General features: G+C 37.4%; 1 pseudogene; it reads right to left on the bottom strand.

The window, feature by feature from the left end:
• Positions 1-3,491: 3,491 nt before the first annotated feature.
• On the bottom strand, positions 3,492-4,205 carry LOC125112963 (olfactory receptor 4A47-like; annotated as a pseudogene).
• Between the last annotated feature and the right edge of the window lie 2,884 nt (positions 4,206-7,089).

A 7,089-nucleotide genomic window follows, 5' to 3' on the forward strand; every position in this document is an offset into this window, starting at 1 on the left:
TTCTTCTTTTTTTTTTTCCCTCCCTTTACTTCCTTTCTTTTTGGTATAGAGAAGCCCTTACTATATTTATTTTAGCCTGAGTTTTGTATTTCTGTATTCTTTTACCTTTTGTTTATTTGAAAAATTTTTATTTCCCCTTCTCTTTTAAATTATATTCTTGCTGGGTAGAGTACACTAGATTGCATATTTTTTCATTTTAGCACTTTAAATATCTCTTGTCATTCCCTTCTTGCCTGAAGAGTTTCTGTAGAGAAATCCACTGATAACCTTATGGAGGTTCCCTTATAGGTAACATTCTGCTTTTCTCTTGCAGCCTTTAGGATCCTATCTTTATCATTAAATTTGACATTTTTAATATGGAAGATAGAATAATGGAAATCACTCAATCCGGTCAACAGACAGAAAACCGAATCAAAAAACTTGAAAGCAATATAAGAGACCTATGGGATAACACAAAGCAGGCCAATCTACACATAATAGGAATTCCAGAAGGAGTAGAAAATGATAAGGAGATGGAAAATATATTTGAAGAAATTATCGATGGAAACTTCCCAAATCTAAAGGATACTGGATTCAAGATAAAAGAAGCACAGAGGGCCCCAAACAAACTGAACTCAAAGACCCACACCAAGACACATCATAATAAAAATGGCAAAATTTAGTGATAAAGAGAGGATCCTAAAGGCAGCAAGAGAAAAACAGAATGTTACCTACATGACATTTTTAATATAATGTGTCTTGGTGTGGGTCTATTTGGGTTCAGCTTTTTGGGGGGGCCTGCTGTGCTTCTTGAACTCAGTGTCCTATAGATTTGGGAAGGTTCCAGTGATAATTTCTTCAAACAAATTTTCCATCCCCTTATCTTTTTCTACTCCTTCTGGAATTCCTTTTATGCATAGATTGGTCTGCCTTATATTATCCCATCGGTCTCTTATATTGCTCATGTTTTTTCATTTTGTCTTCTGTCTGCTGTCCTTTTTGGGTGATTTCAAAGATTCTATCTTCCACATCACTAATTCGTTCTTTTGCATTATTCGTTCTGTTTTTTACTGCCCTTAGTTCAGTTTGTATATCTGTCAATGAATTTTCTAATTTTTCTTGGCTCCTCCTTATATTTTGTAGTTCCATTCTGAGGGTGTCTGCATTACTGTTCATATTTTCTCTTAATTCCTTCAATATTTTGACTATTTCCCTTTTGAACTCCAAGTCTGTTAGACTGCAGAGGTCTGTTTCATTATTGACTGCTTTAGGTGAGTTCTCCTGTTGGTTTAACTGGGGGTGGTTTCTCAGCTTCTTCATCTTGCTTGTTGTTTTCATTTTCTTATTGGAGTTGTACTCCCCGTGGCTGGGCAGTGTTTGCCTTGGCACTGGAATGGAATGTTTCTCGAGGGCTGGCATTTTTGGTCATCTTCCTTGAGGCAGGGTGGGTTTTCTTGGGGGTGGGCAGGGGTGACAGGGTTTCTCTAAAGCAAAGGAGGGCTTTCTGAGGGCAGACAGGACTGGGAGGTCTCCACTGTGAGGGAAGCAGATTTCACATGGCCATGTAGAGCTTGCTCTGGTGTTTTGTGGCTGTGAGGCTCTTCCAGGGAGCTGGTGGTACTGGGCAGCTGTTCCACAGGAATGCTGTACCCCCCAAGGGTGGAATCAGCTAGCTGGGCCACTGAGAACCCAAGGTCCTCTTCCACAGGGCAGCTGAATTGGCAGGAGTGCCTCAGGATGGAGGCAGATATTGCACGTTCAGGCTTAGCTTGTTCTAGCTTTTCTGGGCTGCAGGTGTTCTTTTAGGGGGCTGGCAGTGCTGGGTAGATGTTACACAGGAATGCAGCACCCCCCAATGGTGGGAGTGGCTAGCTGGGCTCCTGAGAACCCAAGGGGCTTTTCCTCAAGGCAGCTGGATTGGCAGGACTTCCTCGGGATGTAGGCAGATATTGCCAGGCCTGGCTGAGCTTTTTTAGATTTTCGGCGCTGCAGTCCTTTTCCGGGGGACTGGTGGCACTGGGTGTTTCTCTGCAGGGGTGTAGCCCCTCCAGAGGGCAGGCAGACCAAGGCAGGCAAAGCCCTTGTGGTGGTTGGATTCCTGCAAATTGTGAGGCCAGCCCTCCAGGATGGCAGGCAGTCTCAGATCCAGTGTGTGAGCATGGGGGAGGTGAGGGGGAATGCACTGGGAAGCACAGTTTTCTGATAGCTAGTGGGCAAGTGAGCTTGCTATGGCATTGGGCAGTATTCTATGGTGGCCCACCCCTTCTCCTCTACCCTTCCCAACACTGGCACCTTGTCTCTCCTGTAGATCCAGCTCTTCTGCCAGGTTCTTTCTGATGTGGCATTCCACTCCCCAGCGCTTAGCATATTGCCCCCTCCACCCATGAAGCTCTGCTTTCTAGACTCCCAGGAAGTCTCTGCTCCACCAATCTGATAGACTGCTTCCTACACCCTCAGTGTGGACTCTTCCGTGCCACCCCGACCGACAGGTTTCTAGTTCCCCAAGCAGCCTCAGCACTACCCTCCCCAGCCCATTCCCAGAGACTAACCTCCAGAGCTGAGGTCTCGGTGCCCAGCCCCCACCCAAGCCTCTCCGTTTTTGGTGACTGTGCCAGTAGTGTGGGTAATCTGTTTGGTTCTCACTGTGCTCTTTGGAACTCAGACTTACTGCTGTGCCCTTCTCTGCATCTGGAGATCCCTCTGACTCTGTTGATCTTTTTGTGGAGTAGGTGACTTTCCAGGATGTGGGATCACTTTCTACTCCACAGTTCCCTTTCTGGAGCACCCATCCAGCTCCAATTCCCCTTCTCTCACTCTCCTCTTTTCTCTTGTTTTATTCAGTTATTTCACAAGATTCTTGTCATTATTGGAGTTTAGGTTCCTCTGCCAGTGATTATTGCTGTTCTGTGTGAGTCTTTTAACCTGTAGATGTAGTTTTCTGTGTGTGGTTTGTGGGAGAGGGCAAGCATGTCCCCCTACTCTTCCACCATCTCGCCTCTCCCCTTTTTTCTTTTAATCCAGATTCTTTACTTAATTCATTACTAATTTTAGATTAGTCAGAACTAAATCTTATCTAATTTAAATTAGATCTAATTTAATCTAATTAGATCAGATCTAAGATTTAATATTTAAATTGAAGATTTAAGATCAGATTAAATTCTGATCTAATGTAAGGCATTGCATACTATTTACTTACTCCCTAACTTAAATGTATACAACTTTTATAGGTGCAGTGTTAAACTAGCTATTTAGTGTTTATAGTCTATGTGGGAGAATGTAAAAATAACACAACCATATGCTTCATACCTGAATGTAATCAAAATAAATCCTATAGGGAAAAGGAAAATTTACCTCAAATTTATGAAGACCTTTAAATTCCAAGATTAGCCAAAATGCAAAATTTTTCTCTTCATTCAGGATAATGAACTTATCTACCACATTACATTATATGACTTTTTTTTTTTCTTCAGTGCTTCATAGCATTAGTCAAGCAATAATTTTTAGAGTGTAGATTAAAGCATGGGGGATATGACTGTACAAAACACACTGAATGATTTTTCAAAGGGGAAAGTCTTGCATACATGAAAATACAGGGAACAAATCTAAAGACAACCACAGTGATGTGGGAACTTCAGGTCTGGAAGTCCTTCTGCCTCCCCTACTGACTCAGGCAGGTTCTGTAGAGAGTGCAAGATGACTCCATAGGAGATGAGTAACAGCAGAAATTAAATAGAACAGATCAGCCCTCCATTGGCCACAACTAAGATGCCAGTACAAATGAGTTTCAATAAGTTGAATACATCACACACAAGGTGATCAATGACATTGTGGCCACAGAATGGGAGCCCATAAATACTGTTCAGTTGAATTACTGTGTGAAAAAAACTTCCAACCCTGGACACCACCAGGAGCACAACACACAAGCTTTTCCTCATGATCACCAAATAGTGAAAAGGCTTACATTTGGCCACATAGTGGTCATAGGCCATCACCAAGAGAAGGATGACCTCTGACCCACCAAAAAGATGTTCAGTAAATAGCTGGATCATACAGGATTGGAAAGATATGGTATTTTCCCCAAAGAACAAGTATGAAATCAATCTAAGCGTTATAGAAAGAGAATATGTGACATCCATTAATAATAAGCTAGCAAGAAAGAAGTACATTAGTGGGTTCAGTGTATTACTGACAGTTATAATTGCAACAATCAGCAGTTTGCCCACCATGGTCAAAATTAGAAGAAAAATAATTTAACAAAAAGAACTCTCTTCTCCTTTGAATACTGTGAGAGGCCCAGGAGGAAAAAATAAGTCACGATGTTCTGACTAGTAGAGTAAATGTGGGCTGTAAGTATATTCATACAATGCTAAGTTTACAGTGTAGGAATATCTCCATCAAAGTGGAAACTGAGGTGGCTTCCCAGAGGAATCCATGTTTTAACTGAGTTTTAAAGGAAAATTGAAGAACAAGAGAAGATGAGAAGGGAATTCCATGAAAATTTTCACCAGTTATAAAATCAAAACCACATAAAACTGAAGACCCATATAATTCATATATCTATCCTATGTGAGTAGATAAAATTATTAATAGAAGAATATATCCTGAATTTTCTGAAACCACACTGAGAATTCAATCCTAGGGTCTTGTGTTGTACATTCCTCCTTTTCCTGACCAATACAAGCTGAAGCCCTTTCATTTGTGTCTCATACCCTAGTTTTCCACTTATTTTCAACTTTTTTCAGGTAACATCTGCACCTTGGACATCTATAATTAGATATGAATTTAGTATGTATAAAAATAAATTTAAAATTTTCCACAATAAAAACAGAGTTCCCCATTTAATTTAATGGTACCACTTTCCACATAATTGCTCAGACAAAAAAAAAAAAAACTAACCATTTTTTCACATACAATTATTATACCATTGTTCTATTAGTACTTATTGATACACTTATCACATGTCCCTGTCTTTACTTTAAAAATAAATCACAAATATAATCATTTCCCTAGTCCTGCATTTCCCTCCTGGCCCATGGCAATAGCTTCACGCTATGTCTCTTCACTTTGATTGTGGCCTCCAACATTGCATTCTGCTGAAGCAGACCAGATGATTCTCTTTAAATCATATTCAGGTTTTAACACTACACTTCTTAAAATTACTACAGTGGATTCCAACCATAAACTCACAATTTAATATATCTGTTTTAAATTTATAGTAACATAAATTCTAATCTCTATTTCATAGCTGAAGATACTTAATGCAGAAACTTAATTTTCCTGAGGTCATACATTTTTAAGTGGTAAAACTAAAATTTCATCTATATTTGACTTATTTTAAAGAAATTTAATTTCTTACCAAATAAAGAATATCACACATTAGAAGCATGATTTCCACTGTTTACTCTTAGTCTTATCTGTGGAGTCATGTTCACAATCTAAAGAATGAGTTTTAACTCAGTCATAAGTATATGGAATTCTTCTTTTATCCAGTTTGACAACAGAGGGTAAAAGGCTGCATTATTACTTGAAGAAAAAGTTTAATTCATTTGCATTGTCTCCTCATTTTCTCCATGGATTTTTCTGATTACTCAGAATATTATTTTTACTTGAACTATATCTTATTTAAAAGAAGTTTCATGGTGCACACACAAAAAGACACACACAACAATTTACCATGTTAAATTATTTATGAAAAAGGCAAGTAAATCATATTTACATAGGAAGATAGCAAGCAGTCATTTCCCAAGAAACTGTGTCTCTAGTAATTTATTGTCTTACTAACTTCAAAATATAAAAATACAATTCAATTGTTCAGTCCTTTTCATTCTACCATGTTGATGGAGCCAGCAAAGTTTACTTAATATTTTGAGAGAAATTCTTGTGATTTTCCTTTCTCCATGCTATACTTTAAACCTAACAAAGGACGTCCTGAAAGTTTTATATCAGTTCTGAAAAGGATATCATCTTTTTCCTGGTATTGATCAGTGGACTTTTTATCCCTTCCAGTCATATTTATAATTGAGTTTTAGTATTGGAATGTCCAAGACTGATTCATACTTAATTAAATTCACTGGGATTTCCAGTCACATAATCTGGGTTAGAAAGATGTAATGCAGGGAAAAAATGATCTAGAACCATGATGAGACCAATGTCAGTCAAGAATAAAATACCAGTCCAGTCATTTGGTTCAAGTAGATGAGTTAATCAGACATTTACCAGCCTGCCACAACAAGTGTTTCTTTTCCTTTTATTTGATATTAAATTTTTTCTGCATTCAGGCTTGGTTAGATATACAAAATTTCCTTAACAATTTAGGAGTCATAACTAATATTTTAATCTATTAAATTATTACTATTTTAAAATTAGGTACATGTTCAAAGGAAGAAACTGTGTTATGAATGAGAACACAGCAATTAATAAATGGGAAGATGGGTGAAGGAGGAGAAAGGAATCATACAAAATTTCCTTTCTGTGTGGATCTCATATTCTTATAAAAAAGTAAAATAGTAAAGGAAAAATTTTAATATGGTAGGTATAGATTTATTCACTGCTTATAAATAACAGATTCCTGTTTCAGAAATTAGAGGAAGACTCCTACTCTGTATAAGGTAATCAGAAAAGGCCTTTCTAAAACTCTGATGGTTAAACTGAGATACAAAAAAAAATAGGAAATGGCTATCATTAGAAGCACTGTTACAGAGTGTAAAATGAAGTAAAATTTAATTAATTCAATAAAATTATCTCTTTAGAAATGGTATGATCTATATGAATAAATTCTAAAAATTCAAAGGAATTTCTTTTAGTAATGTGTTAACAGAAAAAGTAGTAAGAGTGTGTACTCTTGTCTTGTTCCTGATTTTTATTAGGAAAGATTTCAACATTTCCATATAGAAATTAATATGAGCTGTGGAACTTTTATGTATGTCCTATATTATATTCAGGAAATTCCTTCTGTACCAAATTTTTGGAGACATTTTTGTCAATAACGAATGATGAATTTATATGCCATCAGTGAACAACACAAAGAGGAAATTAAGAAAAAAATCCCACTTATAACAGCACTTATCACAACATTGTAAGTCAACTATACTAATAAAAATTTTTAAGATA

This window comes from Phacochoerus africanus, chromosome 12, assembly GCF_016906955.1.
Source record: "Phacochoerus africanus isolate WHEZ1 chromosome 12, ROS_Pafr_v1, whole genome shotgun sequence".
Classification (NCBI taxonomy): Eukaryota; Metazoa; Chordata; class Mammalia; order Artiodactyla; family Suidae; genus Phacochoerus; species Phacochoerus africanus.